Source organism: Polypterus senegalus, chromosome 7, assembly GCF_016835505.1.
Source record: "Polypterus senegalus isolate Bchr_013 chromosome 7, ASM1683550v1, whole genome shotgun sequence".
Taxonomy (NCBI): domain Eukaryota; kingdom Metazoa; phylum Chordata; class Cladistia; order Polypteriformes; family Polypteridae; genus Polypterus; species Polypterus senegalus.
Genome location: NC_053160.1, coordinates 10,928,295 through 10,954,289, shown reverse-complemented (window position 1 = coordinate 10,954,289; position 25,995 = coordinate 10,928,295). Strand labels below are relative to the sequence as shown.

Below are 25,995 nucleotides of genomic sequence, written 5' to 3'. Positions count from 1 at the left end.
TGAGGAGAGTGCTGAAGTGGCAAGTGGGTGACGGGGTGGGGTTGTGTGAGAGGAAAAGTGAGAGAAGCTCTATATAAACGAAAAAGGGAGGAAGCAGGTACAGCAAACCCAGCAATTGCTTTCTCCCTCTAAACCAGAAGAAATTCCTATGTGGATGGCGATCTCCTGATGATTAATTACCTTTAATGGAGGTGGGAATGGATTGGCTGGAGGACCCGTCTGTTCTGAAAGGATTCAATCACTGGAGACAGAGTGGACCCCGTGTGTGTTGAAGTCAAAGGGGTGATTCACACTGAAGAGTAATGAGATAAGTTTGACTGTCAAGACTTTATTTTCGTAGGCAGGTAGATAAATTATTGAACACCTCTCGTGTAAAAAAATAAAAAAAGACAACAGCCATTCCCTCGTGAGCATTAAAATCATTGACCTTTCCAGTAGGCATTTCCCATTCATCTAGACGACAAGCAACCCATAAGGCAGAGCTTTCAGTTCATAAAGAAACTTTATAGGCTACGATTTCACGATCGGTGCAGAAAGATGATGGCTGCAAATCAAAGATGACTCTCGCGTCTCCTCAGACTCTTCTGGAGCAGGAACGCTCGGCTAATTTATGGCCACAAATTGATTTCCAGCAGCTGCCATGAATCGCGGCGGAGGACTGTTCTCTGCCTCCTGAACCGTAGATGTGTGCAGTAGCCGTTCGAAACTCGTCCGCGGAAATGATTAAGTGACGGACTGCCGCTGTAAAACCATTCAGAGAAGATTATTACTTTTGCAGATGTGCTTCATGTGTTGGGGGTCATGGGGAGGGATCTGTCAGGTTTTCTGTGACTTTGCTTTGGGCCACATTTCAGGAAGGTCTGTATATACTGATCACTCACAAAGAGTAGGAACAGTTCATGCAGGACGGCCGTCTCCAACCTTTGAGCACCAGCCGACCTCCGTGAACCTGTGTTAGGATATAGCGGGTTGGATACTGGATGGACGGATATTTTCTTTAAATAAATTTAACAATTACATCAATAGTCCAGTACAGCCTGTCAGATTGAGAAGTATAACTGCTCGTGTGTGCGTGTCTTTGTCTGGATGAGCAGCCGCTAAGAAAATATCACATTCTTAATCAAACATATGCTAATTCTCTATAAAATTGCCATCCAACACCAGCAGTTCAGGCCTACAAAATCCCCCTGCCATGCCATCATTGTCTGTTCAGTTACCTTGTGCAATTCAGTCGCTTGTTCCAATTCAATGAGACTTCGTAACTTCCGACTTCTGAAACCATGTTGAATGACGAGTGGTCACAGTTATTGAACATTATCTACAGCGTATTGTACACCAGAAACAAATCAATCTGCACGCACATCCAAACTTTATTTAAATCCACCGGCCCTCCGACTTCCTTAACTACAGTGGCTGTCAAGGTACACAAACAACAGAACATACTCGCTATTCTGCAACCACCCTCGATAGATAGATAGATAGATAGATAGATAGATAGATAGATAGATATGAAAGGTGCTATATAATAGATAGATAGATAGATAGATAGATAGATAGATAGATAGATAGATAGATAGATAGATATGAAAGGCACTATATAATAGATAGATAGATAGATAGATAGATAGATATGAAAGGCGCTATATAATAGATAGATAGATAGATAGATATGAAAGGTGCTATATAATAGATAGATAGATAGATAGATATGAAAGGCGCTATATAATAGATAGATACTGTAGATATGAAAGGCGCTATATAATAGATAGATAGATAGATAGATAGATAGATATGAAAGGTGCTATATAATAGATAGATAGATAGATAGATAGATAGATAGATAGATAGATAGATAGAATGAAAGGCGCTATATAATAGATAGATAGATAGATAGATAGATATGAAAGGTGCTATATAATAGATAGATAGATAGATATGAAAGGTGCTATATAATAGATAGATAGATAGATAGATATGAAAGGCGCTATATAATAGATAGATAGATAGATAGATAGATAGATAAGATAGATAGATAGATACATAGATAGATATGAAAGGCTATATAATAGATAGATAGATAGATAGATATGCTATATAATAGATAGATAGATGATAGATAGATAGAGATAGATATGAAAGCTCTATAATAGATAGATAGATAGATATGAAAGGTGCTATATGATAGATAGATAGATAGATATGAAAGGCGCTATATAATAGATAGATAGATACTGTAGATATGAAAGGCGCTATATAATAGATAGATAGATAGATAGATAGATAGATAGATATGAAAGGCGCTATATAATAGATAGATAGATCTTTAGATTTTTAACCTCATTTTATCGATTGATTTGAATTTGGACTTTTTACCCTGCGTTATTTTATGGATTATTTATTTATTTATTAAAGATTTTGATGCACTGTACTTATCAAATGCTGTTTTAATAAAAGCGCTTCATACTTTTTTGCACCTAACCCTTGCTGCATGTATGTATGTGTGTGTGTGTGTGTGTGTGTGTGCTCCTTTGCCCAGCTCATCTTGCTTACAAGTCGAAGAGATGCCCAGAAGTAACCAGGAAGCGTGGAGCTGATCTGGACAGCCCCAGTCTTGGGTTCCAGTCCACCAAGACCTCTGCCTTCAAACGCCACCCAGGTTACCACACACACACACACACACAGTGAATTTCTCCTACTACTACTACACTACACTTTGTTGTGTGAAGTAGTTAAGGAATTTTTATCGATTTTAACTTCCTCACTTGTCTTTTTATGCATTATTTATTTGCTAGCTGTGTGTGGTCTTTGGGACAAAAAAAAAAAAAAAAAACAACCAAATTCCTGCTCCCTAGCAAATTTTATTATATTAATGAACTTGGAGAGGCGTCACCTAAAGCTTAAGAATTACCACCCAGGGCAGAGGACGGGGACCCATCTGTATTTGCTGTCCCACTGGCGACATCACCTCTTACCCGTCCTATTAATCTTTGTCTCAAGAAGATACCTCAAGATAGACGATGCTTTTAGTGACAACTTCAAGGCTGGCCCTCTGTTGCTGAGGTTTTTCATTTGCACGTTGTTGAGCCTTGGCGTTTGCTTAGTTTCAACGTTGTGTCTCTTCTAATGTGTCATTAGCATAATGTTGTTGTTGCATAGTGGCGTTTGATGCACACGGGTCTTTTGTAGTGAGAAGTGAGATGCTGGCAAGTGGCGAACAAATGTTAAAGTGCATGCATGCGCCATCTAGTGGCAGTGACTGAGCATGAGTAGAGTGGACTGCTCATAAACAGGTGCTTCGTTTCTATATGTCTAACTTGCAGTGTGTGGTCTTCGGGACAAAAAACAACCTGAATGCTCCCTAGCAGTTTTGCTATATTGACGTACTTGCAGAGGTGTCAGCTGAGTGGGCCAGGAGAGGTCGTATCTTGTCCAAGATGGATGTGTTGTCTGCAACAAATTGAGTGGAAAAGCGGCAGTGTGTGGTCGTGAATGAACCACAAAGCGGAGTTTGTCTTCTTGGGTTGAATGAGAAGTGAGGTGCGTGCAAGTGGTGAAAAATGTAAAAGTGCTTGCTGCCATCTAGTGGCTGTGGCTGAGCATAAGCAGAGCGGACCGCTCCATACACACACAGTTTCAGTTTTGCTATATTAGCAGTTTTGCTATATTACTTGCAGAGGTGTCAGCTGAGTGGGCCAGGAGAGGTCGTATCTTGTCCAAGATGGATGTGTTGTCGAGTGCAGCCGTGCCACAAATTGAGTGGAAAAGGCGGCAAACGTATGGTAGCTCGTTGTGTGAACGTATAACGTGAATGAACCACAAAGCGGAGTTTGTCTTCTTGGGTTGAATGAGAAGTGAGGTGCGTGCAAGTGGTGAAAAAATGTAAAAGTGCTTGCATGCGCCATCTAGTGGCTGTGGCTGAGCATAAGCAGAGTGGACCGCTCCATACACACAGAGGTCTTTCGTTTCTATACGTCTAACTAGCTGCATGTGGACTTCAGGACAAAAAACAACCCAAAGACTCCCTAGCAGTTTTATTATTTTCATAAACTTGGAGAGGATGCTAACTCTTAAGAATTAGCACCCAGGGCAGAGGCTGTGGACCCAACCTTTGCTTGCTACCCCACTGGCTTTGGTAAGAAGACGCCGGCAATACCACATCTTGCCATATCGCTGGCATGCGAGTCATATTAATCTTTGTCTCGAGAAAATATCTCCAAATAGATGACGTTTTTAGTGAAAACTGTTGTTGAGGTATTTCACTTAACACATTGTTGATCAGCAGCATTTGCTTCGTTTTAACGTTCTTTCATTTCTATATGTCTAACTAGCTGCGTGTGGTCTTCGGGACAAAAAGCAACTTGAATGCTCCCTAGCAGTTTTGCTATATTGAGGTACTGGCAGAGGTGTCAGCTAAGTGGGCCAGGAGAGGTCATATCTTGTCCAAGATGGACGTGTAGTCGAGTGCAGCCGTGGCACAAATTGAGGCTGTCTCAGGTAAACGTATGGCAGCTCGTTGTGTGAACGTATAACGTGAATGAACCACAAAACGGAGTTTGTCTGCGTGGGTTAAATGAGAAGTGAGGTGCGTGCAAGTGGTGAAAAAATGTAAAAGTACATACATGCGGCATCTTGTGGCCATGACTGAGCATGAGCACAACTCTATACGCACACACACACCGGTCTTTTATTTATATGTGCCTAATTTGAGGAGAAAGACTGCAGTTTCTTATTGGACAATTTATTGTTGATAGAATGAAAGCTCAATGCTTCTTTGCACCATCTCCTGTCGGTTATGTCTCCTAATTCCACTTAGTCTATCTCGTTTCATGACTGCCGATGCCCAGGTGTAACAAGGAGAGTTTGCCAGCTACGGGTAACACAGGAGCTCCCCGGTGAGATACAGGACTGCTGCCACCACACTCCTGTCACTCCGCTGAGTCAACGGTTCTGATTCCTCACCCTTTAAAGAACATGGCGTTCATCGTTTGTACAGATACTCCCCACAAACCCGAACTTGACTACCAAGTTTGAAAATAGATGGACAGATGGCGTTTACAGAGATAAGACATGCAGAGTGACCTCTGGTGGGCTGTTCTGTTCTTTCCGAGTGGTGGGGCCGGGATATCTGCCAGGACTTCACACTGTGGGGTCGGTGTTGTTGTTTTTCCTCTTTTTCCCAAAGATAGATCTCTAAATTTAGAATGTCTAAGAATCTGTGGCATCTTAGAATCAAAGGTTTTAAGTAATGTCTCTTGTTTCACAGCCTTTGACAGGCCAAGAGCCTGGGACTTAAAGACACCCATGCATGAGTACTTGCTATATTGAGATAAAGGCTGTTAACATTGCGGTGGTCCGGATTCTACTTAATGATCCAACAGTAAGACGAGTGCTCACTAGGGAAAGGAACATATAGACCGTGTAGGTGCCCAGGAGGATGGATGGGCATGCCGGCCAAGATGGAGGAATTTGTTGCACCTGGTCGGGAAGCCATAATGGAAGGATAGTCAGGTTGCACACAGTGTTACAATGGAGGAACATTAACATGGGCTAAGGCTGGCTCTCTTCTTTGTAACTATGTTTCCAAGTGTTCGGAAGCAGTAGATGTGGCAGGTACACAACAAATATGATTTGGCCACAATAGCCAATGTTGAGAAACCTTGCCCTGTTATCTTTCCACCACTGCGGCGGGTTTTCATTTTTGGGAAGAGGATGCTCTCCAAATTACGTCAGAATCTGCTTTCTCACCATTTGGTTGACTGTGCTTTCTTGTGCATGTTCTGCATTGTCCTGCGGACCTGAGTCAGACCCTAGTAGTGAGTCCTGTAAAGACACTTGCCCTCCTCTCCATTTAAACTTCCAATGAGTTTTTAATCTCATTGGTGGACTGTTGCTGCTTCCCTTCCTCTCTCATTTCCCTTCTTTGTGTCCAGTGTAAGGGCTTTCACCTTCAACTGCACTTTTAGTCCTTCATCTGGAGATGGAAATTGGAGCTTAAGAAATCTGGGGTCAGGGGCCGCAGCAGTTAGAACATTAGAACAATCGAGACGGGAACAGGCCATTCAGCCCAACAAAGCTCGCCTGTCCTATCCACTTAATTCTTCCAAAAAAACAACAAGTCGAGTTTTGAGGGTCCCTAAAGTCTTACTGTCTACCACACTACCTGGTCACTTATTCCAAGTGTCTGTCATTCTTTGTGTGAAGAAAAACGTCCTAATGTTTGTGCGAAATTTACCCTTAACCAAGTTTCCAACTGTGTCCCCGTGTTTTTTTTTTCTTTTGTTAACATTGTATTGAATTTATTAAAATCAAACAACATTCCATACAAGCAAGTCAAATTTTAGAAAATGTCAAACCCCACCCTTGAGAAAGAGAGCTAGGCCAACGTAGTGAAACGTTAACACTAGAAAAGATAAGTAAGTAAATAAATACAGGGTGGGTCATATATATGGATACACCTTAATAAAATGGGAATGGTTGGTGATACTAACTTCCTGTTTGTGGCACATTAGTATATGTGAGGGGGGAAACTTTTCAAGATGGGTGGTGACCATGGTGGCCATTTTGAAGTCGGCCATTTTGGATCCAACTTTTGTTTTTTTAATAGAAAGAGGGTCATGTGACACATCAAACTTATTGGGAATTTCACAGGAAAAACAATGGTGTGCTTGATTTTAATGTAACTTTATTCTTTCTTGAGTTATTCTCTTGAGTTTCTCTTTGTTAACAGCCATTGACATGTCGCAGAGGTTAACACGTGAGGAGCGGATAGAAATTGTGTTGATGTCTGGTGAACGCAGTAACCGGGTCATTGCAGCAGATTACAATGCAAACGTAGCACTCGCCGCATGTCACTGGAGAGTGGCATTAGTCGAACATCCCTTCGGCGGATATTAGCTACTCACAAATGGCACCCTTACAAACTCCAGCTACTGCAGCATCTCAATGAGGATCACCCAGATCGGCGCACTGAATTTGCAGAATGGGCAAAACAAAAATTGGAACAGGACCCTCAGTTTACGCAGAAGATTTTGTTCAGTGATGAGGCAAACTTTTATGTGAATGGTGAAGTTACCAAACAAAACCACCGCTATTGGTCTGACACTAACCCACATTGGATAGATCCCTCCAAGACTGTTGGAACAAAAAAATTGATGGTATGGTGTGGTATATGGGGTACAAAGATAGTGGGGCCATTCTTCATCAATGGAAACCTTAAGGCCACTGGATATGCGAAATTGCTACATGATGATGTGTTTCCCTCTTTATGCACTGAAGCTGGCACATTCCCTGAGTTTTTCCAGCAAGATGGTGCACCACCACATTATGGGTGTCAGGTCCGAGCATTCCTAGATGAACAGATCTCCCGATCTGACCCCCTTAGACTTTTATCTTTGGGGTCATCTGAAGGCAATTGTCTATGCTGTGAAGATACGAGATGTGCAGCACCTGAAACTACGGATACTGGAAGCCTGTGCTAGCATTTCTCCTGCGGTGTTGCTCTCAGTGTGTGAAGAGTGGGAGAAGAAGGTTGCATTGACAATCCAACACAATGGGCAGCACATTGAACACATTTTATAAGTGGTCAGAAACTTGTAAATAACTCATGAAAGAATAAAGTTACGTTAAAACCAAGCACACCATTGTTTTTCTTGTGAAATTCCCAATAAGTCTGATGTGTCACATGACCCTCTTCCTATTGAAAAAACAAAAGTTGGATCCAAAATGGCCGACTTCAAAATGGCCACCATGGTCACCACCCATCTTGAAAAGTTTCCCCCCTCACATATACTAATGTGCCACAAACAGGAAGTTAATATCACCAACCATTCCCATTTTATTAAGGTGTATCCATATAAATGGCCCACCCTGTAGAATAAAAAGGAGAAGAGAATCTGCTTCCTCACTTTAAATGCTTATTTGAAAATGTCATTAGTAAGATCCTGCCAGGTTTTATAAATGTTTTGCACAGATCCGCTAAGTGAGTATTTAATTTTTTCCAATTTCAAGTAGTATGTTTTATCACACTGAGCTCGGCCAGGGTGTGTGGGTCACCTTTTTTGGAACTCTTGGGTGAACAACACAGACTGGCCTGGCATCCCTCTTCTCAGCAAGGCTCTGCTTGATTTAATTAAAATCCTCATGAGGGTCAGTAATTGGTTGTTCTTTGTCTGGCCCCTCCCCATGGGGGTTACCCATGGTACATTGGTCAATGAGGAGCACAGATCCTGTGGTGGGCTGGCACCCTTCCTGGGGTTTGTTTCCTGCCTCGCGCCCTGTGTTGGCTGGGATTGGCTCCAGCAGACCCCATGACCCTGTAGTTAGGATATAGCGGGTTGGATAATGGATGGATGGATGTTACATCAGTTACCCAATGACTGAAAAGAGGTGAGTTAGGATTCTTCCAGTTGAGCAAGATACGTCTGTGTGCCAGTAGTGTAGTAAAGGCGATCACAGTTTGTTTGTCCTTCTCTACTTTAAGCCCCTCTGGGAGCCCACCAAACACAACTGTTAGTGGATTAGGAAGGACTGTGACACCCGGGCTGTCTGAAAGGCATTTAGAGATTTTGGTACAGAATGATGTTAATTTGGTGAAGGCCCAAAACATGTGACCCAGGGAGGCTGGAGCTCGATTGCAGCGTTTGCAGTTTGGATCTCACCCTGGAAACATTTTGGACAATTGTAAATAAGAGAGATGTGCTCGATAGATGATTTTAAGTTGAACAATTGTATGCTTTCCTATTTCCGAAATGTTGAGTGAGAGATCCTTTTCCCACTGTACTCTGGGATCTTTAAAAGGGAGGGACTGTAAAATGTTTTTATATATTACAGAAATGCTGTCTGAGTCCTCAAAACTGATCAATATTTTTTCCAGAGTGTCCCCGTGTTCTTGATGAACTCATTTTAAAATAACAGTCTTGATCCACTGGACTAATTCCCTTCATAATGTTAAACACTTCAATCAGGTCTCCTCTTAACCTCCTGTAAAGGCTCAGCTCTTTTAATCTTTCCTCATAACTCATCCCCTGTAGCCCTGGAATCGGCTGAGTCGCTCTTCTCTGGACCTTCTCTAGTGCTGCTGTGTCTTTATGGAGACCAAAACTGCAACCAGGACTCCAGATGAGGCCTCACCAGTGTGTTATAAAGCTTGAGCAGAACCTCCTGTGACTTGTACTGCACACCTCAAGGCGCTATATAACCTGACATTCTGTTAGCCTGCTTAATAGATTCTGTGTGGCAGTTGATTGTGTCGAGTCCACTACGACTCCTAAGTCCTTCTCATACGGTGGACTCTCGATTTTCAGACCTCCCATTGTGTATCCAAACCTCACATAACCCAACATTTCGGTTGCAGCATCACCTTTATAGCTCAACTGCAGCCACCACCTTTTGATAACTTCTCATGAAACCATCTTCTTGGTGTCAAATGCTGCATTCTGCGTGGACTTGAGGAGTCTTTTGATGAGAGCGGGTAGAGCAGAATGAAACACGAGTGTGTTTGATACAGGAGGGACGATAACTTGATTAAGAAAATAAGACTTTAGTTGATAATTTCGATTATTAGTCAGTCCTACTTGTGTCAACACAATGCTTTATTTACATTGTACAGGGTTGGTCTTTAGGTGCCCCAAATCTTTAGGATTGTCTGAACTCGAGTGATCTGTATGGGGCCCTGACCTCAACCCTACTGAACACCTCTGATGGCAAGCCAGGTCTTCTCATCCAACATTAGCTCCTAACCTCACAAACAGCTTAATGGTCACAAATTCCCACCGACGCGCATTTGTTCAAAGAGTGAAGGCTGTCAAATCTGCAAAGGGCAAAGCAAATGACTTGCAAGTGGCGTCATCAGGAAGATGGACATGTTGGACACTTTCTCATCACATTCTATTTTAGATAGCATGATGGTTACTTCTATTATTATTACTCCCTGCTTTGTCAGATGTTCCTTTCCAAGACATCGTACTGTACGTGATCAGTATCCTGTATGTGGGGATGCCAAGGGTAAGGAGACTACCAGGATGGCAGAGGACAGGGCCGAGCTTACCCCACGCTTCCAGAAGAGAGGAAAGGAGTAAAAGGATTGGAATAGAAAGAGAGACCCCGGCAACAGGCTGGGTTTTGCACCAGCTAGTGTGGGACTGCAGGATCCTCTAGGGGGCACTATACAACACATTTTCTTCCTTGGAAGGGCAATACATAACGGCACTGGAATGTGTATGAGAGTGAGAGAAATGTGACCTGAGCAGAAACACGCCATGTTCCCACAGGATGCTAGACGGCATGTCATTCTGGAAGGAATCCATAGGACTATGCCAATCCATGGTCAAGATCTGCCGCAGTGAAGGTTTATTTATTTTGATTTGGTTTGAGCACATTTTTCCTTGTTTTGCTTTCTTTGAATAAGGACGCTGTAATTCTTGAATGACATCAAAAACAGGTTGGTGTCAGGAAGGGCACTTATGCTCCCTTTAGTGGTGGAGAACTGGCCATCCAAGGAAAACGCTAAAGATGACTTTTTAAGAGATTATATATATATACAGTATATATATATATATATATCTACTGCGGTGGGTTGGTGCCTTGCCTGGGGTTTGTTTCCTGCCTTGCGCCCTGTGTTGGCTGGGATTGGCTCCAGCAGACCCCCGTGACCCTGTAGTTTGGATATAGCGGGTTGGATGATGACTGACTATACATATATCTACTGTATATATATAAAGGAGAGTTGGGATCCGAGAGATTGTGTTTGTGTGTTTGGGAGGGATTGAGAGTTAAGGCGGGTGGGGGAGTCACGTGATCAACTCCCTTCCCATTCACGAGAATTTTATTCTCTTCATTTCGCTCGAGCTGACGCGGCCTTGCGTTCTTTTTCCTTAGTGTTTAGTCCTTTCTCCTTTACTAATTTACTGTTTAGTACACGCGGTACTCACACAGTCACTCATAAAAGGGGAGAAGACTCTGTGCAAGTATTGAAACTACCTTGGAAGACATGCAATCAACGAGGGCATTAAACGGATCTCAAAAGAGGTCTTCTAGGTTGGAAAAAAAGCGCTTTGCTGCCACAACCAGGCGATTAAATGAATCTCAACAAGAAACGACTTCCAAGTTAGAAAAAAAAAACAAAACGATTCGCTTCCCAAATCAGGCGGTTAAACGAATCTAAAGAAGACAGGATTTCTAGATTGGGAAAAGGACGATTGGCTGCCGAAACCAGGCGGTTAAAAGAATCTGAAAAAGACAGGATGTCTAGATTGGAAAAGCCACGATCCGCTGTCAAAACTATAGGGTTAAACGTGCAGCGAAGCGCGCCAGGTCTGCTAGTCTATTATATAAAATAATCTTGGGCACTTGAGACACTTTGAAGTCCCACGAGACTACTTGCCCATCTCGCCCTGCTTACTAACAATTTCTCAGAGACACTTTAACGTCCTGCAAGACAAGGAAGTCAGACAAAAGGACAGCTGCTATACAGGCTTTTAAATGATCGTCGCCCGGCGCGACATGCTGATCACGCAGCTTGGTAGCAGCTAGCAGCCAGCCGGCAGCTGATACGTTCGCATCTCCTTAGCTTATATATAGTAACGTGTGAGTCCCTGTCTTGAGTCTCAGTACTTTAGCAAAACCAGCTTTATTCCGCATGAAACAGGAACAGGGATCCACCACTCTACTATACACAGACACAGCAATCAGGCAGGGACAGGGCCAGGTTAGTGGCCATGTAATGCTGTTCCCTGCATTTATAATGTTCCTTGCATATATATATTCAGTGGTACCTCGGTAAACATCTTTAATCCGTTCCAGATCCTTTGATTCATACCAAACGGGGCGTATACCAAGCAAATTTTTCCCATATGAAATAAAGGGAAAATGATTAATCCGTTCCCATGAAAAAAAATCCTATTGTTATTGGCATATTATACATTGATGGGGTTGTATAAAATAATTTAAGCACTGCTTAATACTAAAATACATAAATACAAAAGCAATTAGATGAACTAAATAAAAATGTAACCTCACTTTAATTTTTAATAACGTCTTTGCTTTTCACAATCGTAGATACCGTTGTTCTCGGCATACGGTATGCAGCAGCCATGTCCCGGATACACATGCCACTCTCAGCCTGCATAATAATTGACTCTCCTTTCAACAAAAAAGATAACAGTGGTATGTCTTTCATTTCTTAGGAACATCTGAGCACTGTGGTGTTTTCCGTACAAAGATTTTTAGTGACGCAGTATTTAGTTGTATGAAATTAAATCAAATGTGAAAAACTGGCTGTGCATAAATGTGAGCCCCCTTGTCATTGTGCTGATTTGAATGCCTGTCACTGCTCAATGCTGATTACTTGCAACACCAAATTGGTTGAATTAGCTTGTTAAGCATTGAACTTCATAGACAATCATGAGTGGTAAAAGGTATTTAAGGTGGTCAATTGCAAGTTGTGCTCCCGTTTGACTCTCCTGTGAAGAGTGACAGACAGCATGGGATCCTCAAAGCAACTCTCAGAAGATCTGAAAACAAAGATTGTTCAGTCTCATGGTTTAGGGGAAGGCTACAAAAAGCGATCTCAGAGGTTTAAACTGTCAGTTTCAACTGTAAGGAATGGAATCAGGAAATGGAAGGCCACAGGCACAGTTGCTGTTAAACTCAGCAGGTCTGGCAGGCCAAAATAAATACAGGAGCGGCATATGAGCAGGATTGTGAGAATGGTGACAGACAACCCACAGATCACCTCCAAAGACCTGCAAGAACATTTCGCTGCAGATGGTGTATCTGTACATCGTTCTACAATTCATTACAATTTGCACAAAGCACATCTGTATGGAAGGGTGATGAGAAAGAAGCCCTTTCTGCACTCACTCCACAAACAGAGTTGCTTGTTGTATGCCAAGGCTCATTTAGACAAGCCAGATTCATTTTGGAACAAAGTGCTTTGGACTGATGAGACAAAAATGGAGTTATTTGGTCAGAACAAAAAGCGCTTTGCATGGCGGAAGAAGAACACAGCATTGCAAGACAAAACACCTGCTACCTCCTGTCAAATCTGGTGGAGGTCCCATCATGCTGTGGGGCTGTGTGGCTAGTTCAGGGACTGGGGCCCTTGTTAAAGTTGAGGGTCAGATGAATTCAACCCAATATCAATGTAGAGAAAAGCCAAGCAAAATGACCCCTTTTATTGGCTAACTAAAAAGATTACAATATGCAAGCTTTCGAGGCAACTCAGGCCCCTTCTTCAGGTAAGATGGAATGTAACTAAAATAACGAAGGAGTGTCTTCACAACAACTCTGTGACTGTTCTTGAATGGCCCAGCCAGAGCTCTGACTTAAACCCAACTGAGCATCTCTGGAGAGACCTAAAAATGGCTGTCCACCAACGTTTACCATCCAACCTGACAGAACTGGAGGGGATCTGCAAGGAGGAATGGCAGAGGATCCCCAAATCCAGGTGTGAAAAACTTGTTGCATCTTTCCCAAGAAGACTCATGGCTGTATGAGCTCAAAAGGGGGCTTCTACTAAATACTGAGCAAAGGGTCTGAATACTTAGGACCAGGTGATATTTCAGTTTTTCTTTTTTAATAAATCTGCAACAATTTCAAAAATTCTTTTTTTTGTCTCTCAATATGAGGTGCTGTGTGTACATTAATGAGGAAAAAAAATAATTTAAATCATTTTAGCAAATGGCTGCAATATAACAAAGAGTGAAAAATTGAAGGGGGTCTGAATACTTTCCGTACCCACTGTATATATACAGTTTAGGGGGTACACCCGTTGCCCCCCCCCCCTTGGGTATTGCAATAGGACATGAAACAGCTTCCCACCGATACGGGAAGTGGGAGAATTAGTGACTAGTCAGTGAGAGCTTTGTCTTTGATATGTTGTGGACGTTAGGGGTCACTGTTGCCCCATGAACCCCATGATCCAAAAGACCGATACTACGGACACAAGGTTAAAAGCACTACGCAGCATTTGACTTCCTTTCTTTGTATTAGTGCCTCCAAAGCACCACATCTACCAAACTCACAATAAATTTATACAATACACACAATCATTCTCCACCTCACCTCCCAACAGCTCTGTCACACTCCCTGCCAACTCCGGCTCGCCTGCTGGGTTCCCATCAGTCTTTTAAATAGTCTTTGACTCAGAAGTGCTTCTGTCCTTCCGAGCACATGACTGACTGGCACTTCTGGGTCTAATAAAGAACAGGGTATTTCTTCAGGGCTATACTGAAAGAATATGTCCCCATATGCGCCCATGGCATCCAGCAGGGAGGGTTGTGTGTCCGAACTCCATGTCCCATAGTGCCCTGCAGGAATCCGGGGTGCTACTGCACTCCAGAGAAGCTGCCATCTAGCGTCTTGGGGGGAGCAGTGTCGGCAAGTAGCTGCCTTTCCCAGTCCTTCTATTCCAGGGGAGTCCCGGCCATCCATCGCAATGTCAGTCAATCAATCAGTCAGTCATTGTCCAACCCGCTATATCCTAACTACAGGGTCACGGGGGTCAGCTGGAGCCAATCCCAGCCAACACAGGGCGCAAGGCAGGAAACAAGTCCCCCAGCGCAGGGCACACACACCCACACACCAAGCACACACTAGGGACAATTTAGGATCGCCAATGTACCTAACGTGCATGTCTTTGGACTGTGGGAGGAAACACACGCAGACACGGGGAGAACATGCAAACTACACGCAGGGAGGAAGCAAACCCGGGTCTCCTAACTGTGAGGCAACAGCACTACCCACTGTGCCACCATGCTGCCCTCTATCACAATGTATAGATTTAAATTCTTTGGTACTAATAATTAGTTTAGATTATGTTTTATGCATTTTATTGTTCTCTGGTCATCGGCGTGAGCGATAATGAATGGTTTTCAGCTGCGATTATTAGGCAGATGAAATAAAGTTATAAAGCACAGGATAGGAATTTTTCATATTAGGAAGGAACATTTATAGTTTATCGTTAAGTTAATGGAACATTTCAGTCATGTGAGGTTTTCATTATAACTTCAGTTATCATTTATTCCATTGTAAATGAAATGGATACTGGCACTTGGACATGAGAGGGTGGCATGGTGGCGCAGTGGGTAGCGCTGCTGCCTGGCAGTTAGGAGACCCGGGTTCGCTTCCCGGGTCCTCCCTGCGTGGAGTTTGCATGTTCTCCCCGTGTCTGCGTGGGTTTCCTCCCACAGTCCAAAGACATGCAGGTTAGGTGGATTGGCGATTCAAAATTGTCCTGTGGGATTGGCTCCAGCAGACCCCCATGACCCTGTATTTAGGATATAGTGGGTTGGATAATGGATGGATGGACACTTGGAAATGACATTGACATTTGACATGTACTTTAATAACATGTAAGCCATGTTACAAAATTTTTATTTTTCATTAAATTTTATTTCTAACCATGCAGTCAAATTTGAAGTTGTGTTTAAACAGCAGTTTAAATAGAGTTCATATCATAGGCTCATAGCAAGTAGCGAGCCGCGTACTGATCACAAATTTTAAGAAAATGACAATGAATAATGGGCCGAGTGGGTCGAGCTTGTCACCTGACTCGTTGAAGGATGCCCGGGCCGGTTTTGACACCCAGTGTCCAGCTCTCCTCATGTCCCGGTATCTCCTCCATGCTCTTGACACTGATACACTGCAAACCTTCTGGTGGGCAGCACGTATGGATGTGCCATCCTGAAGGTGCTGGACCACCTGGGTAACCTGAATGTGCTGCAGGTACCGCCTCATGCCACTCAATAATGACAAGGACATTAGCGAAACACAAAACTAGAGAGGAATCCGTCATGAAGGACAAGGAGAGAGCAACTGTCTGTGGCCACCATTCTCTTGTTCTCTTCTGTCCTGTTGCCTCTCCAGGTCACCTGTACTAACCCCTGCTCTCTCTTCTGTTTCCTTTTCCGGTGTCCTTTTGGTGGTGACTTGCGCCATCACCATCTACTCAAAGCACCGTGATGTTCCAACAATGATGGATGGATTAAAAGCCAGAGGTCTGTCTGACCATCAACATCAAGTGACTCCGTGAGAACCCTAAATCCAAAGAGGACTGTTTCATTTATGTTAGGTAGAATGCCCAGAGGGGACTGGATGGTCCCGTGGCCTGGTACCCCTGCAGATTTTATTTTTTTCTCCAGCCGTCTGGCCATCAGGCCTTACTCCTTTTCTCTGTTAGCTAATGTTGTCTTATTTTAATTTCTTATTTGTGTCTTTTATTTTCTTTTCTTCATTATGTAAAGTACTTTGAGCTTCTTTTTGTATGAAAATGTGCTATAGAAATAAATGTTGTTGTTACTGTCATTTGCACCAAAGCAGGTGACGTTGATCCACAGTTCCTGACTGCACAGATTGATAGCCCTGGAATGGGATGATTCGGTGCCTTTACCTTTGTTTTCTTTAGCATTGTAGTTTTCCGCAATGCTGATGTAAGCAGGCCGACATGTGCCAGCTACGAAGTGTAACCCGGTTAAGGGTTTACACGGCCAAAGAACCACCAGAGAAATCTACACGTGTGTCAACAGTTTAAGCAGACTGCGTTTTCCTTTTCATCATCAGACCACACCGTTGTGGGAAAACGAATGCCGAAATTCCAAGCGATGTGAAAGGGTTTGCAAGCAGCTGCAGATAGCACATAACAAGACAAGAACAAACATTAACAGACACCACAAGAACAAAAAAAATAAATAAATAAAACACATTACACGACAGGAAGATTAGATATTGGCAGGGATTGGCAGCGTATTAAAAAAGAACGAGCCAAGGAAAAAACGCGAGACAACGGAAAAAACAAAGTGCCAACAATTAAAGAAGAGTCCTCAAATAGCACATGACGGCACGCAGCGCCTAAATTACTTCCACAACTATTTCACAATGGCCTTTCCCGTATCCCACCGCAGCTATAACATTATTAGGATTGTGTAGTGTGCTGCTTTGAAGCACAAGGCAGCCTGTGTTACTTCACTTTAGCGCAGCCGAAAATTATACCCTAGGGAGCCTTACTAGGGGGAGTCTAGGGGAATGGTGGGGGGTGTCATTTAAGCAGGCAAAAGGAATTCTTCCACAAAGTGACCCAACGCGGGCTTCGGCTGGATGGCTCGGTGGAGACCACTCAGATGTATCGGGTGCATACGGCTATCCTGAGCCCATTAAAGGGTTAATCACACGGCACACAAAGCGCGCAGGACATGAGTTTTATATTTAAAATCAGGCCTCTAAACTGTTGTAATGGATTCCATGGAAAATAAAGCAAAAAAAAAAAAGAAACATATCCACATGGACAAAATCATTTGGGAAGCCTCCAGAACAAATAACTTCACAGTCAGAAAGAGAGGGTCACCCAACTTATAAACAGACGCCAATATGGCGTCTAATAACGCAACAGAACAGAACAGAATCTCCTCCAAGCTGCTCAATTCAGGTCAGGGCCACACTGAAGTCATGGTTTGGGGTTGATGAAGAATAACCAGTGAACTCAACCAGTCCTTATTTAATATTTCACTGTAAAAGAGGGGCCGAGAGCAGTAAGCCATCAGCAAGCCCATCGGTGATAATTAGACATCCTACTGCTTTGACCTACCGCTGTCTTACCCTCGCAGGTTGGCTTTCTTAGAAAGAAAATGAATAAAATCCTCAAGAGAGATGAGATGTTTAGAGTTTGTGTTGGCTTTAGAGGACGAGTGCGGCTCACACTCACTAAACTAATGGGGGGGTCACTTCATTAAGTTCTACCTGTCACACAGTTCTTTCATATCTATGTCTCCATCTGCCAGATGGTGTCTTTCAATTCTATTATATAGCGCCTTTCATGTCTATGTGTGCATGGATCATACTGAGCCTTTCATAGCTCTTGCTCTTTATCCGGCATCCTATGGTGCCTTTTATATCTGTCTAATAACTTTCTGACAGCGTCTTTCACATCTACAAAATCATTCCTCTCATATTGATCTGTCTACAGCTTCATTTTATATAGCGCCTTTCATTTTTATGTGAGTATGAATCATACTGAGCCTTTCAAAACTCTTTGTCCACCTATCATATACTGTAGTTCCTATTATATCTAGTTACTATCTTTCTTATAGTGTCTTTCTTAGTTGTCTCTCTATTAAATCATTCCTCTCATATCTATCTGTCTACAGCTTCATTTTATATAGCGCCTTTCATGTCTATGTGTATATGGATCATACTGAGCCTTTCATAGCTCCTTGTCCGTCTATCCTATGTTGCCTTTTATATCTGTCTAATAACTTTCTGTCACTGCCTTTCACATCTATAAAATCATTCCTCTCTTATTGATCTGTCTACAGTTTCATTTTATATAGCGCCTTTCATGTCTATGTGAGTATGAATCATACTGAGCCTTTCATAGCTCTTTGTTCACCTATCATATAGTGCCTATTTTATCTATCTACTATCTTTCTTATAGCGTCTTTCTTAGTTGTCTCTCTATTAAATCATTCCTCTCATATCTATCTGTCTACAGCTTCATTTTATATAGCGCCTTTCATGTCTATGTGTATATGGATCATACTGAGCCTTTCATAGCTCCTTGTCTGTCTATCCTATGGTGCCTTTTGTATCTGTCTAATAACTTTCTGGCACTATCTTTCACATCTATAAAATCATTCCTCTCTTATTGATCTGTCTACAGCTTCATTTTATATAGCGCCTTTCATGTCTATGTGAGTATGAATCATACTGAGCCTTTCATAGCTCTTTGTTTAACTATCATATAGTGCCTATTTTATCTATCTACTATCTTTCTTATAGCGTCTTTCTTAGTTGTCTCTCTATTAAATCATTCCTCTCATATCTATCTGTCTATCTGTTTTATATAGCGCCTTTCATTTTTATGTGAGTATGAATCATACTGAGCCTTTCAAAACTCTTTGTCCACCTATCATATACTGTAGTTCCTATTATATCTAGCTACTATCTTTCTTATAGTGTCTTTCTTAGTTGTCTCTCTATTAAATCATTCCTCTCATATCTATCTGTCTACAGCTTCATTTTATATAGCGCCTTTCATGTCTATGTGAGTATGAATCATACTGAGCCTTTCATAGCTCTTTGTTCAACTATCATATAGTGCCTATTTTATCTAGCTACTATCTTTCTTATAGTGTCTTTCTTAGTTGTCTCTCTATTAAATCATTCCTCTCATATTGATCTGTCTACAGCTTCATTTTATATAGCGCCTTTCATGTCTATGTGTATATGGATCATACTGAGCCTTTCATAGCTCTTTATCCGTCTATCCTATGGTGCCTTTTATATCTGTCTAATAACTTTCTGACCGCGTCTTTCACATCTATTAAATCATTCCTCTCATATCTATCTGTCTACAGCTTCATTTTATATAGCGCCTTTCACGTTTATGTGTGTATGCATCATACTGAGCCTTTCATAGCTCTTTGTCCGTCTATCATACGGTGCCCTTTTGTATTTGTCTAATAACTTTCTGGCAGTGCCTTTCACATCTGTATGCCAATCTGTCATATTGTGCCTTTCAATTCTGTTTATTCTCTAGCGCCTTTCCAATTTTTGTGTTTATGTGTCATACAGAGCCTTTCACAGGTCATTGTCTATCGTATCTAGCTATTATCTTTCTTATAGTGTCTTTCTTAGTTGTCTCTCTATTAAATCATTCCTCTCATATCCATCTGTCTACAACTTAATTTTATATGGTGCCTTTCATGTCAATTGACAGTATTTACAGTATGAGTTCCTTTCATGTCTATCACATGGTGCCTTTAATAATCTATTTAAGAACTTTTGGATGGTGTCTTTCACAGCTATCTATCAATCATATAATGCCTTCATAATTCTCTATTAATACGTCTAATATAGCGCCTCTCATATCTATTGACATAGAAAGTGCTTTTCCTAGCTGCCTCTTCATGTTACACAGTTCAAGTTCAAAGCTTATTGTCATGTGCACAGAAAGGAAACGTGTTTCCCTATACAATGAAATTCTTTCTTTGTCGTCCACACCAAATGACCAAACCAACGTATAAAGATAAACATAAATAATAAGTAGCAGATAGATAATAAGTAACAGAGGCAGCATAAAGTATAAAAAACAGAATAGAAGTATAAAGTGTAATGTGCAGGTAGGTGTGTGATGGACAAGTCCAATACGGTCGTGTGAGGTCGACAGAATGAGGTGATCCGTTGTTATAAACTCCAGTCAGTTATTTAGGAGTCTAATGGCCTTGGGAAAGGAAGAGTTCTTTAGCCTGGAAGTCCTGCATTTTATACTTCATTACCTCCTGCCTGAGGGTAGAAGTGTGAACAGTTCGTGTTAGGGGTGGGTGAGTGGGGTCCCTGAGGATCGAGAAAGTTCTCCTGTGGACTCTGCAGTTATAGATGCTCTGCAGAGAGGTCAGTGGGGTCCTGGTGATCTTCTCGGCAGTCTTCACCACTCCCTGCAGGCGTTTGTGGTCCATAGCAGTAGTGTTGCCGTACCACACGGTGATGCAGCTGGTCAAGATACGCTCAACAATGCAGCTGTAGAAGTTGACGAGGATCTTAGTCGACATACCAAACTTCCTCAGCCTCCTCAGAAAGTACAGCCAGTATTGAGCCTTCATGACCAGCTGTGTGGTGTTAAGTGTCCAAGTGAGGTCCTCACTGATGTAGACGCCCAGGTATTTAATGCTGCTCACCCTCTCCACTTCAAACCCTCGGATGAACAGTGGCCGGTAAGGTCTCCTCTCCTTCCTCATGTCCACTATCATTTCCTTCGTCTTGTCTGTGTTGAGGGTGAGGTTGTTGTCCTCACACCATGACGCCAGACTGTCCACCACCCTCCTGTCACTGCGGTGTTGTCTGCAAACTTGAGGATGATGTTATCTTTATGGAAGGCGACACAGTTGTGGGTGAAGAGGGTGTAGAGGATGGGGCTGAGGACGATTCCCTGTGGGGTGTCAGTGTTTCTGGCTGAAATCGTATTACCAATCCTGACAGACTGGGGCCTGCCAGTCAGAAAGTCTAGGAGCCAGTGACAGAGGGTGGGGTGCAGGCCAAGTGCAGACAGTTTATGGGGGATAACCGTGTTAAAGGTGGTGCTGTAGTCAACAAAGAGCATCCTGATGTGGGAGTCTTTGTTCTCCAGATGGGAGAGGGAATAATGTAGTGTGGCTGCGATGGCATCTGAGGTGGACCTGTTGGGCCGGTAGGCATACTCTAGGGGGTCCAGAGTGTCCGGTATGCTGCTCTGAATGTGGGCCAACACCACTCTCTCAAAACACTTCAGGATGATTGGAGTGAGTGCTACCGGCCTGTAATCATTTAGGCAGGTGGGTGGGCGTATTTTTAGCAAGGGGGACGATGATCGTAGTCTTAAAGCAGGACGGAATGATGTGCTGACTGAGGGAAAGGTTGAAGATGGAGCAGAGAACATCAGCCAGCTCGTTCCTATCTACCTATATATCTATTATATAGTGATTTTCGTATTTATCTATCTATCATATAATGCCTTTCCTATATATCTATCTATTATAATAATGGTGTTCCTATATATTTATCTATTATAGAGTGACTTTCATATGATTAGATTAGATTAGATAGATACTTTATTAAGTAATTCATATCTATCATATAGTGCATTTCCACCCATCCATCATCAAACGTGCTATATCCTAACTACAGGGTCACGGGGGTCTGCTGGAGCCAATCCCAGCCAACACAGGGCGCAAGGCAGGAAACAAACCCCGGGCAAGGCGCCGGCCCACCACAGGGCATATGGTGCATTTCATATCTATTATATAGTGTCTTTCCTATCTATCTATATATCTATTTATTATATAGTGCCTTTCCTATCTATATATCTATTATATCATGCCTTTCAAGTCCATCTTCGAGGGACGTTCAAAATGTTTCCGCCCTTTTTTTTAACTCTGTTACCAATTTCAAAAACAAATGACCTCACGTTTCTACATACTCACCTTCATTTTGCGATGCAATTTTCCCAGCGTCGTACCAACTTTTTAATGCCCAATTACTACTCCTCCTGCCTTCACTGTTTCCAACAAAAATATATAGTGTGTTTCCTATCTATCTACAAACCGGATTCCAAAAAAGTTGGGACACTAAACAAATTGTGAATAAAAACTGAATGCAATGATGTGGAGATGGCAAATGTCAATATTTTATTTGTAATAGAACGTAGATGACAGATCAAACGTTTAATCCGAGTAAATGTATCATTTTAAAGGAAAAATATGTTGATTCAAAATTTCACGGTGTCAACAAATTCCAAAAAAGTTGGGAGAAGTAGCAATAAGAGGCTGGAAAAAGTAAATTTGAGCATAACGAAGAGCTGGAAGACCAATAAACACTAATTAGGTCAATTGGCAACATGATTGGGTATAAAAAGAGCTTCTCAGAGTGGCAGTGTCTCTCAGAAGCCAAGATGGGTAGAGGATCACCAATTCCCACAATGTTGCGCAGAAAGATAGTGGAGCAATATCAGAAAGGTGTTACCCAGCGAAAAATTGCAAAGACTTTGCATCTATCATCATCAACTGTGCATAACATCATCCGAAGATTCAGAGAATCTGGAACAATCTCTGTGCGTAAGGGTCAAGGCCGTAAAACCATACTGGATGCCCGTGATCTCCGGGCCCTTAAACGACACTGCACCACAAACAGGAATGCTACTGTAAAGGAAATCACAGAATGGGCTCAGGAATACTTCCAGAAACCATTGTCAGTGAACACAATCCACCGTGCCATCCGCCGTTGCCAGCTGAAACTCTACAGTGCAAAGAAGAAGCCATTTCTAAGCAAGATCCACAAGCTCAGGCGTTGTCACTGGGCCAGGGATCATTTAAAATGGAGTGTGGCAAAATGGAAGACTGTTCTGTGGTCAGGCGAGTCACGATTCAAGTTCTTTTTGGAAATCTGGGACGCCATGTCATCCGGACCAAAGAGGACAAGGACAACCCAAGTTGTTATCAACGCTCAGTTCAGAAGCCTGCATCTCTGATGGTATGGGGTTGCATGAGTGCGTGTGGCATGGGCAGCTTGCATGTCTGGAAAGGCACCATCAATGCAGAAAAATATATTCAGGTTCTAGAACAACATATGCTCCCATCAAGACGTCATCTCTTTCAGGGAAGACCCTGCATTTTCAACAAGATAATGCCAGACCACATTCTGCATCAATCACAACATCATGGCTGCGTAGGAGAAGGATCCGGGTACTGAAATGGCCAGTCTGCAGTCCAGATCTTTCACCTATAGAGAACATTTGGCGCATCATAAAGAGGAAGGTGCGACAAAGAAGGCCCAAGACGATTGAACAGTTAGAGGCCTGTATTAGACAAGAATGGGAGAGCATTCCTATTTCTAAACTTGAGAAACTGGTCTCCTCGGTCCCCAGACGTCTGTTGAGTGTTGTAAGAAGAAGGGGAGATGCCACACAGTGGTGAAAATGGCCTTGTCCCAACTTTTTTGGGATTTGTTGACACCATGAAATTCTGAATCAACATATTTTTCCCTTAAAATGATACATTTTCTCAGTTTAAACTTTTGTTCCGTGATTTATGTTCTATTCTGAATAAAATATTAGAAGTTGGCACCTCCACATCATTGCATTCAGTTTTTAGTCACGATTTGTATGGTGTCACAACTTTTTTGGAATCCGGTTTGTAGCTATCTACCTATTATATAGTGCCTTTCATGTTTATCTATGTCTTCCTTCGTGTTATGCAAAGCCTTTCATGTCTGTTTTGTACAGTGCATTTCTTTCTTTCTTTCTTTCTTTCTTTCTTTCTTTCTTTCTTTCTTTCTTTCTTTCTTTCCAAATCTGTGAATGGATGCCAGGTGCAGGCTCAGGAGGCATAAGTGATAAAAGCTCCCACATATTTCACTTAACAGTTTGGTTTTTATAGCCATTGGAAATGTACTACTGTGCCTTACACCGAATGGCTTTGATCCTTAAAGTGAATTAAAATGTTTTCAGTTTATTATAAAGAAATAAAAGAGCTAATATGTTGCTGTAAGAAGCTGAAAGTTTTGTGTTTGTCCACTGTTGTTTTGCGGTCAGTGTGTGTGTGTGTGTGCCGACTGAACGTCCCACACGGAGGGCTCAGAGATGCCAAATGTGAAAGCTGAAACTGCAAGAGGCAGATGCCGGAGACCAGCAGCCTCACCGAGGGAATTTTTTACGATCCTTTGCCGATTTTACAGTGATTGGAAAGCAAATTGCTGGCATAAGTGGTAAACAGTGTTGTTTGTGAAGCCCATCCCGTTCTCTCCAGCGTCCTGGCACTTAACACTGGGTGAAAAATCAAAGGCGGCTCTCGAGTTGCAAACATCATATGCACTTATTATTAATTGCCCATATTTTAGGAGGATGCTTCGGCCTTGTGCTTCAAAAGCTCGGTGGGTGGATTGAATTTCATTATAAAAGTGTAAACAAAACAGCCCTGTGTGTGAAGGTGGGCTCTCACCCCCACTCCCCCACCCCCCTTGTTGGCTAGACGATTCTGGGTTTTTTTTTTGGCTTTTTTAAACAGCATGAATGCATTGTGTGTGTGTTTGAGACTGAGAAACCAAACAGGGAGAGTATTTTTCTGAACAGGAATGACTTTTACAATTTCGCATATTTGTTTCTTTTCCTGCACAACGATGAACATTTATGAAGGAGAAACTGATCGAGTATACCATCTAAAATAAAGCCAGCGGGTCTATGGATTGTGTACAGCGGGGCCGCATCTGGCATCACAGGGTAGTATGAGATGAAGCAGAATATGAAAAATGTCCTCAAATGAATAAAGTCACCTGCTGTGCTGTGCTTTTATAGCAATGTGGGTTGGCACGTTACCTTATGAGTGAGTGTGTGTGTGTGTGGTGCCCATAAAGGACTTACAGGCCTATCAAACAGTAAGAGATGGCAAGGTGGACTGATGGTGGGCTGTGACAACCATCCATCCATCCATCATCCAACCCTCTATATCCTATCTACAGGGTCACAGGGGTCTGCTGGAGCCAATCCCAGCTAACACAGGGCGCAAGGCAGGAAACAAACCCCGGGCAGGGTGCCAGCCCACCACAGGGTGTACACACACACACCCACACACCAATGCTCCTAACCTGCATGTCTTTGGACTGTGGGAGGAAACCCACGCAGACACGGGGAGAACATGCAAACTTCACTCAGGGAGGGAGGACCTGGGAAGCAAACCGGGGTCTCCGAACTGCAAGGCAGCAGCGCTACCCACTGCGCCACCATGCCGCCCGGCTGTGACAACGACAGCATTGATTTCTATCACACGTTTTTATGCAAATCCTGTCGCTTAAAATTCTTTACATGATGGAGAAAGAGAAAAGAAAAATATAAAAATAACATTAGGCAAAGCCATGGAATAAAATAAGGTCTGATGGCCAGAAGGACAGAAAAAAAATAAAAATAAAAACTCCAGACGGCTGGAGAAAAAAAACCAAAATCTGCAGGGGTTTTGAGGCCACGAGAACACCCAGCACCTACTGGGCATTCTACCTCACATAAATGACCTCAACCAGTCCTCATGGTTTTCAGGCTTCACGTGGAAGAACTTGATGATGACGGTCATGTGGACCGCTGGCCTTCAGTCCATCAGTGTAGGGCAGGGGTCCTCAACCACGGTCCTGGTGAGCCGCAGTGGCTGCAGGTTTTTGCTCCAACCCAGTTGCTTAATAAAAAGCACTTATTGCTAAAGTAACACTTCTGCTTCACTCTAGTGATTTTGAGCCCTTATTGCTTAATTTTGTCTTAAACAGCTATTTTAATTGCTCCTTATTATCAATAACATGCAAATGACAAGAGAGAGCAGCATTTCTCCATTTAGCTTATTTACATTTACACCTGTGTGTATTTATCTGCACTATCGGGTTTAATTAAATACTTGGAAGAAAAATGAAGAGAAAAAAGTGAAGGACTGAGAATTACTCGTCCATTTTAGCCTTCAAATCATCTGCATGATAGAAAGGGAAAGAAAATCTAGGATA

At 42.5% G+C, this 25,995-nt stretch overlaps 1 protein-coding gene across 1 annotated transcript in view; it reads right to left on the bottom strand.

The window, feature by feature from the left end:
- Positions 1-25,995, bottom strand: part of adamtsl7 (ADAMTS-like 7) — a 324,601-nt gene that overhangs the window by 258,812 nt on the left and 39,794 nt on the right. The gene's annotated exons all lie outside the window — the stretch shown is intronic.